This window comes from Notothenia rossii (genome assembly GCF_949606895.1).
Source record: "Notothenia rossii genome assembly, chromosome: 6".
NCBI classification, from domain to species: Eukaryota; Metazoa; Chordata; class Actinopteri; order Perciformes; family Nototheniidae; genus Notothenia; species Notothenia rossii.
The window spans coordinates 49140160-49150881 of record NC_136909.1 but is presented as its reverse complement, the minus strand read 5'-3'; the positions used below and the strand labels follow the sequence as shown (position 1 = coordinate 49150881).

The following is a 10722-nucleotide window of genomic DNA, read 5'->3' as shown; positions in this document are numbered from 1 at the left end:
ACCGGAAACCAAACGAGCCGAGAAGTATTTTTTAGAGTATTGATTACAGCTTTTAGAATGTGTTAAATGAAAAGTGATGAATCAGAATATGAGGAGAAAAGGCGTGTTAAGCATATATTGAATGTGAAAAGAACCAATCCTCTGTTTAAATGCAACAACGGACATTGGAGACGAGGCGAGCCGGCAGGCCGGGAGGAGCCAGCAGAGGATATATAACAGCACCGGAGGAGAGATCCAACTCTTCTCTTCCCTAACGAGGAGCGGATCACAGCTGTTTGTCTGACTGAACAATATCATGCTTGTGACCAACCCACGCCTTTTTTAATTAAAGTACCCAATTGAACTTTCACAGAGACTCCATTTAAAGCTTCTCTCCTGGGCGGGAGAATAACGAACACAGTTTACAGTCTACAGGTCACACTGTGGGAAACGATATTTCGATATTTCTGGATGTATAAACACATGTAGAATTTTTGACAATAAAGCTGAATTTGACTTTCGCGTGCTTGCATATTTTAACAAAGCTTTTCATTTTAGCCACACTGAATTTAACTAGAAGTCATGGCTGTGTCAATTACCAGTCTGATATCATTTTACAAAGATGACAAGAAGAGTATAGACAGAGGAGAGAACCACTACAAGTCAGGACACGTAACAGTGCAGCCTAGATGAAGGTGTGCTTACCGGTGTTGTCAGGGCTAGCATGAGGGACAAGGTTTATAGTGTCGGTGAGTAGTGATAGCAAGAGTACCGTTAACCTAGAGTTAATTTATTCACATTAATTCCCATCAACAAATCAATTGTAAGTGTCACATGAAATCTTTATTAGGCAAGGCAAGGCAAGTTTATATAGCACTTTTCAACACAAGGCAATTCAAAGTGCTTTACAAAAAATGAAAGACATTAAGAAAATGGCATTTAAAATCAGTCATTAAAAAGAAAAGCTAATAAAATAAACATTAAAAGAAAAAATACATGGATAAAAGTTACAGTGCAGTCTAAGATATGAATAGTTCAATTAAAAGCAGCGACAAAAAGAAAAGTCTTCAGCCTGGATTTAAAAGTAGTCAGAGTTGCAGCGGACCTGCAGGTTTCTGGGAGTTTGTTCCAGATATTTGGAGCATAATAACTAAATGCTGCTTTACCATGTTTAGTTCTGACTCTGGGGACAGAAAGCTGACCAGTCCCTGAAGACCTGAGAGATCTGGATGGTTCATCATTTAGCAGGAGGTCAGAAATGTATTTTGGTACTAAACCATTCAGTGCTTTATAAACAGCAGCAGTATTTTTAAATCTATTCTTTGACACACAGGAAGCCAGTGTAAAGACTTCAGAACTGGAGCGATGTGATCCACTTTCTTAGTGTTAGTGAGGACTCGAGCAGCGGTGTTCTGAATCAGCTGCAGCTTTCTAATAGATTTTTTTAGTGAGACCTGTGAAGACACCATTGCAGTAGTCCAGTCTACTTTAGATAAAAGCATGGACATATTTTTCCAAATCCTGCTGTGACATTAGTCTTTTAATCCTAGATATGTTCTTTAGGTGATAGTAAGCTGATTTAGTAACTGTTTTAATGTGACTGTTGAAACCAATAACTAATTTAACCCGCTGACAAGAGCCCACCTCCGAAGATTGTGACTGGCTGAGCGACAGACTCGGGGGCAGGTTTTCAGGAATTTCTTGGCTTCTCTCCCCCGAGCCAGAAGAGGAACACTACAGCTTGGAAACACTTACTGTTCCTGAAATTATCAAATCTGTTGGGCATCAGGGACCTGAGGAAATTGTGGCAAGCATGGCATTGTCTGAAGAGCAACAGAGGGCAATTCAGGTGGCTACCACTGGTCAGCGAACCAACCCAAACTGGCATTTGTTCAGGAAAGGAAGGTTGACTGCCAGCAACTTTGGAGCTGTCCTGAGGTCAAAGCGTGTGACAGCTTCCCTTATTGCCAGGGTGCTAGGGCAACAACAGGCCCTTGATGGTGTTTTGTCTGTACAGTGGGGGACTATGAATGAATGTGAGGGCGTCAGGGCATTCACCACTGCAACCCAGATGCAGGTCCATGAGTCAGATTTGTGGCTCTCCCTATCAGGAATGTTGGGGGCATCTCCAGATGGTCTGGTAGGGTCTGCCGCTGTGCTGGAGGTAAAGTGTCCCTACGGAGCCAGGGAAATGACAATTAGTGAAGCATTGCAAATCAAGGGCTTCTGTGTCAGTAAGGAAGGAGAAACATTCAGCCTGCGTGAGGAACATCCTTACTGGCACCAAGTGCAAGGTCAGCTTCACCTCACTGCAAGGAAGAAGAAATAAAAAAATTGTGAATTGTTTTTAATTTACATTTACTCGCCTTTGCAATGTTGTTGTTGTTAGAGTGTTAGGTTTCCTGTCAGCTCGTCTGTTGGGAAGATATAAAATATTAGTTTCATGGAAGTCACACCATCACATATACTGTAAGAGCATTAAGACATACAGTACATAGGCTAAAACAAAACATCTAAAGATATAACCTTGCACTTTGATAAGTCTCGTGAACATTTTCACTATTTTGACATTTTTATAGATGAAAATTGAACGAAATAAATAAATGGGAGATTAATCCATATTGAAAATAGGTGTCAGCTGCTACACTAATTATAATAGTTATATTTCTTAATTAATTAAGATAAGATATTACTGTATTGATCCCAATTTCAGAAATGTTTGTGTTGCAGCAGCATAACAAGAAAAACAAAATATAAGTTATTATATATACAAAAGTATGTGAGGGATGGAATATTAAATTGAATATCTTTATAATAATAATAATCTTTCCCGGGTCGCCGAGGATGCTGGCGTTGTTTGTTCGCCGCTCCTCCGCCCCAAATATTGTTCTTTAGTCCAGATTAGAACCTCTCCTGTCTGGCTCTCTACTTTTGAAACGTCAGTCATCAGCAAAAATAGCAGATGTGTTGTCATCTCCAACCTGCTGGCTCTTTCCTGCTCATCGGTCCCTAGCCCGCTAGCTAGCTAGCATTATCGGACCTAGCAGGCTGCTACCTAGATGCTCCTCGGCTCCCTGAAGTCTGCCGAGCTAACAATTCTGTCTCCACCCCAACTCCACCCTAACTCCAGCCTAACTCCACCCTAACTCCGCGGCTCGTGTGGGTCTTCCCATCCCGCTGCGATCAGCCGGCTTCCCCGCTGACATCGTCTCTCCCTGCCGCCTACAGCCGGTGGCTAACAAGCTAGCTAACAAGCTAGTAGGCTGGTCACCCGGCTCCCACTCTGCACCAGGCTGTCAGCCCCTCCTACGATTCTCCTCCGGAAACCACTGGAATCATTCTCCTGATATGCTGTGGATTATCACTCTCATTTTATCTGGACTCACACCGCTCCTTCTTCTACGGTCATCCGGCTCCTGGTCTCTGCTGCCCGGGTCCCCAGCATTAGCTAGCTCCGTGCTAACGCCACTTCACAGGATCATGCCGCCGCTCTACTCCCTGTCAGATCTCCACTCCTTTAATAACCGCCTGCCTCCGGACTGCATGGACATCCTCGCAGATAACGAAATACTCCGCAAACGCCGTCCTCCACACAGAGGCTCTGGCCGTAAGTTTTTATTTCATTCCACGTCTCCACACTCCATCCCGTCCATTCGGTCCTGTCACGCGCCCACACTACGCCATCACAACAAAAAACACGTGAATCTGACCAATCTCCTTCCACTTCTCCGGTCCACACAACCCCCCCCAATGCAACGTCACCTCAGAGCAGCCCTGCTCAACACACGCTCCATCCACAATAAAAGCCTCATTCTGAATGAATTCATTAAAGACAATAACCTGGACTTTCTGTATCTGACCGAAACATGGCAAAAGCCCCTGGACTATTTTTCTTTAAATCAAATCACCCCAGCAGGATTCACATACATTGACAAACCTCGCCCACAAGGGCGGGGTGGTGGTATAGCTGCTATTATCAGAAAGGAAATAAAAGCTACCATAATCCCCATCTCTGATGCTTCTTCATTTGAACACCTGATCTTTAAACTCTCTGGTCCCACTCCCCTGGTCACAGCCATCATCTACCGTCCCACGAAGCCAAACCCCTCCTTTCTCTCTGACCTCTCTGACATTCTCACTCAGCTTTCTGCCATATCCCCATCTGTTCTCCTCTTTTTTTAACATTCATATTGATGACCCGACCTGCAAATATGCCTCTGAATTTAAGGAAACCCTTCATTGCTGCAACTTCTCTCAACACATCAACTTCCCAACACACAGCCGTGGTCACATCCTGGACTTGGTCTGCTCCACTGGTCAAACCATCCATCATCTGTCCAGCCTCAATCTCCACATCTCTGATCACCTGGCCATCATCATGGATATCAACATCCCCATCCCCGCCCAAAAGCAAAAACGCACAATAACCTACAGAAACCTCAAATCCATCTCACCTTCAGCAATCACTGCCTCCATTACCTGCAAGATGTCTGCCTCCCCCCCCCCACTTTCTGAAAACCCATCTGAACTTGTGGACTTTTATAACAGCACCCTCTCCTTCTGTCTCAATGAACTGGCCCCCACAAAAACAAAAAATGTCTCTTTCATACACTCCGCCCCCTGGTATACCCCCGAACTCCGCCAAATGAAATCAAGGAAACGTCAACTTGAACGCCAACACAAGAAAACCACACTAACAGTCCATCTTCAAATCTACAAAGACTATCTCCAGCAGTACAGTAATGCACTCAAAGCAGCCCGGTCTAATTACTACTCACAACTCATTCAGTCTGGCTCCAGCAACCCCAAGCGTCTGTTCTCCACCATCAGCAAACTTCTCAAACCCTGTGACAACGCAACCTCGTCCTTCACCACCGAACAGTGCAACTCCTTCCTTTCGTTTTTCCAAACCAAAATCAGCAACATTTACAGCAATCTGACACCCTCATCAGCACCCCCCACCTCCTCTCCTGGCTCCCCCCCCCTTCACCTCACAGCAACCTGTCCCACTTCTCCCCTGTGACCCCCATGCAACTGTCCCACTTCATGACTGGAATTAACTCCACCTGCACACTTGACCCAATGCCCTCCAAATTTGTTAAAGAGAGCCTCCCTGCCATGTCCCAGCTCATCGCCACCATCATTAACTCCTCCCTCAGATCTGGATCAGTTCCCCCCTCTCTCAAACTGGCTGCTGTCACACCCATTCTCAAAAGACCTGGACTCACACCTGACATCATGTCCAACTTCCGGCCCATCTCAAATCTCCCCTTTCTGTCAAAAATACTTGAACGTGTCATTGCCTCACAACTAAAATCCCACCTCAGCTCCATTGACCTCTTTGAGCCATTTCAATCCGGTTTCCAATCAAAACACAGCACAGAAACAGCTCTTCTGAAAATCACAAACGACCTCCTCCTCTCCTCTAACTCCGGCAACCTGAACATCCTCATCCTCCTCGACCTCACCGCAGCATTCACCACCATCAACCACACCATCCTGCTGTCCCTCCTCGAATCATCACTCAACATCACTGACACTGCACTCTCCTGGCTGAAATCCTACCTCACCGACAGACATCAGTTTATCAACATCAACAACTGCACCTCCTCCACTGCTCCTCTGTCCCAAGGCGTCCCCCAGGGTTCGGTGCTTGGCCCCCTCCTCTTCATCCTTTACATGCTCCCCCTTGGCAAAATAATTAGTCGCCGCAACCTTCAATTTCACTGCTACGCCGATGACATCCAACTTTATATCTCAACAAAAAACATCACCCCCACAACACACTCCACTCTCACCAACTGTCTCTCAGAAATAAAAGCATGGATGCAAACAAACTATCTCCAACTGAACAGTGCCAAATCAGACATCATCATCATCGGCCCCCCATCCCGTATCAAAGACATCAAGAATTTCAACTTCACCATTGACAGCCACACTCTATCTCCCCCCCCTCACATCCGCAACCTCGGAGTCATTTTCGACAGTCAAATCAAATTCAACCACCACATAAATCACATCACCAGGACCGCCTTTTTCCACCTCAAAAACATTGCCCGTCTCCGCCCATCACTCTCCTCCTCTACTGCTGAAATCCTGATTCATGCATCCATCACTTCACGACTCGACTACTGCAATAGCATCCTCTATGGCAGGGGTGGGGAACCTCCGGCCTCCGGGCCGTATACGGACCGCGAGACCATTTGGTACGGCCCTCGAGGTAATTTATAAACACACGCAAAAAAGAAAAAAAATCAAGAAATCTAGACCGCAAAATAATTAAACAAGCTTGTTTTTCCTGGCCAAGGTCAGGGTCCTTGAACACAACACGAGCCTAACGTGTCATCACGTGGTATATGTCTCGTCTGACAGGAGTGTAGTTCTAACGGAGAGCACCAGAACGCGGCTCCGGGCCGGGACTTCACAAATTGCAATACCCATAAGGTGTTGTACACATGCCGCAGTTTTTGCGTGGCTGTGTCTTTAGTTGAAAGCCCAGTGGCGATCTGTTCATCTGTCATACTGATCATACAGTCAATAACGTTGCTGTAATTAGCATCTGGTTAGCTAGCTATGCTAACGATATATAAGAAGCTTTTTCTCCAACCAGTGAGGTAAAGGCACATCTTTATATGATCATTATAGAAAAAATAAGAGAATAAAGTAAACAGGTATACAATACTAATATGACAGTAAAAAAAAGTTGTTTAGAATACAGTTTAAAAGGGAAGGGATTTGTAAAATATCCATAAAGAAAAAAATCTGCTTACAGTTCTGTTTCATATGGGTGTTGAGAGATGTATCCATAGATCTCTTCATGATGCTCTCAAAGTGCACCAGATTGATGCTTTTAACTTCAACATTTAAAAAAAGTCTTCCTGGTGGTGCATGCCCCCAAACCCCCCTAGATGAGGTTAAACCAACCAGGCCCCCCCCCCCCCCTACCTCACAGACCTGCTGCACCACCACACCCCTTCCCGCTGCCTCCGCTCATCAGAAGCCAACTTCCTATACATCCCCACCCGCACCAATCACCGGACCTGGGGGGACAGAGCCTTCTCCTTTGCTGCCCCCTCCCTCTGGAACTCACTCCCACAACCCATCAGAGACTGCACCGACCTCACCACCTTCAAAAAACTCACAAAAACTCACCTCTTCAATCTGGCTTTTCATGTGTGATTGTTTTTGTATTATTTGACTTTAACTTTAACTATATATTTATTTGTTGTTCCTTTCTTCTCTTTTCTTTTTTTCTTCACTATTATCTGTAAAGCGTCTTTGAGCACCTGTAAAAGCGCCAACAAATTAAATCTACTACTACTATATAAATGTAAGATGTACATGTGATTTTACGTCCAAGAGAAGCTATGGAGCAGAGTTCTCTGCCAGCCAGAGGTGATTTGTTATTAGTTCAATATGTCAAACTGATTTCCCTGACTACAATCTTTAGTTACATGGTGAAACGTTATGCTAATTGTACTAATTAGACTTATCATATAAGCCACACAGGTTTTAATAGGATGTTGTAGTGCCTAGAGACGGGAGTCGGAGGCGGGGTATCGAAGGTACAAGCTAGACTTTTATTTAACATCAGAACAACATGTAAACAGCTTTCAGCCCGGGAAGATAAGACCGGGGGAAACAGGAAGTCCGGTCAACTCACTAATGTCCGTGCGGAACAATACCCCAACCCATAGTTCCGTGGGTGAATAATGTCAATCACCACAATGTATTCATTATCTTTACTTATGTTGCGGTCTTTTCAGCAGCGCCATCTCTAAAACGGCGATACAGTCACTACCCATCATTTACATTTCACCGTGACATGGACAAAAATGTAACGTCAGCTTACCTCATGGCACGAATCCAGACTCCTTTGGAAAACATTGGCCGGGAAACGATAGAACAAGCACGTTTCATGCGAAGACCTGTGGCTGCAACCCGGAGCAAAGCAACAAACCATTGCGTAGCTAACTAGTAGCGCTAGCTTTAGCTAACGAAACAAACTGCCGAGTAAAATTGGAAAACACTGGTAATTAATTATTCTATAATTTGTAAAACTACGGTGTTAAAAACGACAATTTCAAAAATACAGATTCTAATGGTCAGATATAGATGTACAGATACTAAAGATAGGCAGGTACTTACTTTCAAGCAGAACACAGGGGAAAACAAACTTAGCGGGAGTGTTTACGTGTTCTGCGTAATGACGTACAAAGGCCTCGACAATTTCTGTAGTCCTATTCAGCCACTCGGTAACAACCATCGTTTTTCAGACACGTAAACTCTTCAAAAATCCCCAGTGGGGTCACTGCTGACGTATTTAATGTTGTAGAAAAAAACGTGACTCATCTCTTAAATTTGTGTCAACCACAGACCTTATTTCGAGCTATTTTCCAAAACCCTATGGAAAAAATGCACTTTTTGAGGAAGGAACCGGAAGTGCTAAAAATGCTAACTTACTTCCTGGTTTTACGACGCGTCACTGCGGTTCTCTATGCAGTCTCTGAGAAGATTCAAATGGGATACTTTAATTAAAAAAGGCACGGTAGTGTTACAGACAGAATATTTTTCAGGCAGAAAACAGCTGTGATCACGACGTCACGACGTAATGACGTCACGCATTGTGATTGGCTCTACGGTAATTTACCCACGCTGTCTAGAGTATAGAGGGTTTTTTTGATCATTACATTACATTGTATTTAGCTGACGCTTAAGTGCATTCGACCAACAAGATAAAAACTTGAAGAAATACAATAAAACTTGAAGAAAAACAAAGACGAATGAGGAGAAGAACAAGAGAAATCGAAGGTAAGAAGTATAAAACGTAATATGGTAGGTAATATGTAATATGTTCAGTGCCGTTGGTACGTTAGTTCAAACAGTAACAACGGACTATTTTTCTTAGCGTATGCATGTCAATTTAAATCAATACATACAACTATTTCACATGTACAATATTTTCTTAGCCCTAATACTTAATACTACTTATTTCGTTTTGATTGTTATATTTGATTATATTATATATTATCAATAAATTATATATTATATATCAATATGATATACTTTTCTATATAATAGATTATCAAAAAAAGTATTTATTATGTAAGGGATAATGTGCAGCAATCACAATCAAGTCCAAAATCGAATCCATAAAGACAAAGTAAATCTGTTTACAGTTGTTTCATATGTATGTTGAGAGGTATCCATATATCTCTTCATTTTGCTCTCAAAGTGCACCAGATTGATGCATTTAACTTCAATATTTAAAAAAAATCACTCCAAAGGGAGTGCTTGTTCTTCCTTCTGTCTGTCTGAATCTGTGTATTCTCATGTTCCGATTAACCAAGCCAAATTTTTCTTCTTTTGTGTCTTGATGTGATCTTGAGTCGAGGCTGATCCTCTTGCTGTGGTCCCGCATCCTGGATCCTCTATCCTGAGTTCTGGATTAAGTCTTGGACTTCGGGTCGTGGCTGAACCTGTCTCTGCGGTCCTGCCTGGGTCTTGTCGTGCTGCCTCCCTGAAGGCTCCCACAGGATTGTTGACATCTTCGTGGATTCATCCTATTATTATAGACGCATGCATTTCCTAACATTTGGTCTACCTATGTTGCAAATGTATTATCTCCTCGATTTACACACGGCATCTATTGCACGTCTGTCCGTCCTGGGAGAGGGATCCCTCTTTTGTTGCTCTCCCCGAGGTTTCTCCCATTTTTCCCTTTAAACTGTGGGTTTTCTCTTGAAGTTTTTCCTTGTACGATGTGAGGGTCTAAGGACAAAGGGTGTCGTTTTCTTCTCATACTGATATTCTGAACAAACTGCTGTTGTATTAGCTGTAAAATGTCTTTACTGTAGGGTATTTTTTATTATTTGTACAGCACTTTGGCTCGACCAAAAATCGTTTATAAATGTGCTATATAAATAAAACTTGATTTGATTGATTTGATTTGAAAGGGTGTGCGCCAAGGTTCCATATTAGGACCAATAATTTCACCATATATGTAAATAATCTCGAATAATCTTTCAAATGCTGCTTTCCATTTTTATGCAGATGATACTGTTATTTATTGTTCATCCTCTTCTATAGAGCAAGTCTTGATTTCCTCCAGTCTGCCTTTGATTTTATTCCATCCCATTTATCTCAATTCAAGTTAGTATTAAATGCAGACAACTCCAAACTCATGATATTCTCAAATCGCAAAAAGTTAACTTATTTTCTCCCCAACATTTGTACTGTTCAAGGGACTGACATTGACATTGAAAGGGTCACTACATACACATATCTAGGTTTTATTATTGATCAGAACTTATCTTTCAAGTCACACAGTGAAAATGTTGTTTTAAAATTAGGTTTCTCCTTTCAGACAAGGAAACATTTGATCTCTGCAACGTTTTTACCAGTATTGGATTCTGGTGATCTGCTTTACATGAATGCCTCTGACCAGTGCCTAAAGAGTTTGGATACTGTGTACCATTGTGCATTATGTTTTATTACATATATATATATATATTGTGAGTTTGGAATAAATATGCACTTCATGAAAATTATTAGTTGGTTACTGTTAGTAAAAAAACAGTAAGGTTAATACTGGATGTTTGTTACACTTGGATATGTTTTCTGTAACACTTGTAACATAATTATTCTCCAGTTTATGCATTTGAGTGACTTGCAGTTAATGCTCGACATTCAATTCAAAACCTTTATTTATCCAGGTAAAATCCCATTGAGATCAATGATCTA

The 10722-nt window shown here is 42.5% G+C and overlaps 1 long non-coding RNA gene across 1 annotated transcript; it reads right to left on the bottom strand.

Annotated features, from left to right (window-relative positions):
- Window positions 1-750: 750 nt before the first annotated feature.
- LOC307042640 lies at window positions 751-8148 on the bottom strand. The gene is made up of 3 exons (XR_013809204.1): window positions 7832-8148; window positions 2346-2393; window positions 751-2154 (listed from the first exon to the last, which is right to left on the bottom strand). It is a non-coding gene; the product is annotated as an uncharacterized lncRNA (long non-coding RNA).
- Window positions 8149-10722: the final 2574 nt, after the last annotated feature.